This window comes from Lynx rufus, unplaced genomic scaffold (assembly GCF_022079265.1).
Source record: "Lynx rufus isolate CCGP_SWC_20201006 ecotype Redwood Valley unplaced genomic scaffold, mLynRuf1.p SCAF_12, whole genome shotgun sequence".
Taxonomy (NCBI): Eukaryota; Metazoa; Chordata; class Mammalia; order Carnivora; family Felidae; genus Lynx; species Lynx rufus.
Genome location: NW_025814826.1, coordinates 28,371,834 through 28,373,586, shown reverse-complemented (window position 1 = coordinate 28,373,586; position 1,753 = coordinate 28,371,834). Strand labels below are relative to the sequence as shown.

Genomic DNA, 1,753 nt, shown 5'->3' with positions numbered 1-1,753 from the left:
TTATATTGATTTTGCATCCTTCAACTTTACTGAGTTTGTCTATTAGTTCTAACAGTTTTATTAGTTATATGGTGGAATCTTTAGGGTTTCATATATGTAATATCATGTCATCCTCAAATAGTGACAGTTTTACTTTTTCTTTTCTGAGTTGTATAAAATATTTATTTTTCTTGCCTAAACTGCTTGACTTGCAACTAAGATCTGGCGTTGGTGTCTCCACCATGTTGGACCCAAGGTCTGAACATCTGCTGCAGAGCCAATGCCATCCCAGGCCCTACAAAGAATGTGTTCCTCATGGCCCCCTCCATGGGGGGAATCTGAGGAAGTGAGTGAGCTTGTGGGAAATACAGGCTTCTTGTCAGACCAGATCCAGCTGCTTAAGTGAAGGTTTAAGCAGCTAAGTGGAGACTAGCCCACAATTCGTAAGCAGGACTTCAACAAAGTCCCTGCCCTGGAGCTCAATCAGATGTGACCCAAAATCTACCATGTCTCCTTTGACAGCAGGAACCTTGGCAAAGGGACCATCTGCCTGGCCTAAAAGACCAGCATTGAGCACTTCCTGACCCATCGTGTCCTACTTCTGACCCATCCACACCACCATGGAGCAGGGAAGAAAAGGTGAGGTTTCTGTTCCACATGTAGGACTCAGTCAGCAAAGTTCACATCACCCAGGAAGAATATGAAAACGTGGGCAAAGAAGTCTTGAGCAATTGCCACAAGGAAAAGGACTCTGCTCACTCCATTACAGACGGGGAATGATGGAGGTGGCTCGCACCTGCATGAGGCAGATGGAGATGGATCAAGAGTATGAGGGAGTCACAGGGGCGCCTGGGTGGCGCAGTCGGTTAAGCGTCCGACTTCAGCCAGGTCACGATCTCGCGGTCTGTGAGTTCGAGCCCCGCGTCAGGCTCTGGGCTGATGGCTCAGAGCCTGGAGCCTGCTTCCGATTCTGTGTCTCCCTCTTCTCTCTGCCCCTCCCCCGTTCATGCTCTGTCTCTCTCTGTCCCCAAAATAAATAAACATTAAAAAAAAAAATTTAAAGAGTATGAGGGAGTCACTTTCAATGACTTCCTGAAGATCTGGCAGATGATAGACATCATGGACAAGATGCACATCAGCTTCATTAAGATGGACACCATTGCTCTTTGTCAATAACCCACCACCTCCCCAACAGAGAAACTGCACTTTGCACCAGGGCAGCCTCCCTGGATGGCATGGAGCAGCTGACGCCTCATAGGCATCGTTTTGCTACAGCTCTGAGAGTTTTCTTGTTGATATGTTCTTGTTCTATTACATATTGGGTTTGCGTGTTGGAGATGGCCGGGAAGGGTTAGAGGGAGAAAGATCATTTTTCTTTTAGTTTAGAGGTTGCTGGCCCGTGATAAACCAAATTCACACCTAATAGGTTGGTCTGCATCTTTTCCAGAGATTTTGGACTTTGAACAGGATACCGTGACTGGATAAGATATTGAGGTTGACTCCCTGTGGGAGAGGCAAGCATTTTTAGTGCATGAGAAAAAAGTTGCAAATAGATATCTAAGAGAAGAAAAGTATACACCGTAGCAGAGCCTATTATTTGCCCCTAATATGTATGCTTTTTCTTCTATATTAATAGAAAAAAATTTTAATTGAGCACATGGCTTCCCATAGGGAGACTATATTTCTCAAGATTACCTGCAGCTAAGTGTGGTTATGTGTCTAACTTCTGTTCTATAGCCTGTGAGCAGAAGTTGTACAATTTCTAGTCAGTGCT

At 45.1% G+C, this 1,753-nt stretch overlaps 1 pseudogene; it reads left to right on the top strand.

Moving 5' to 3' along the window:
• Positions 1 to 283: 283 nt before the first annotated feature.
• Positions 284 to 1,155, top strand: LOC124507537 (calcineurin B homologous protein 3-like; annotated as a pseudogene).
• The last annotated feature ends 598 nt before the right edge of the window (positions 1,156 to 1,753 follow it).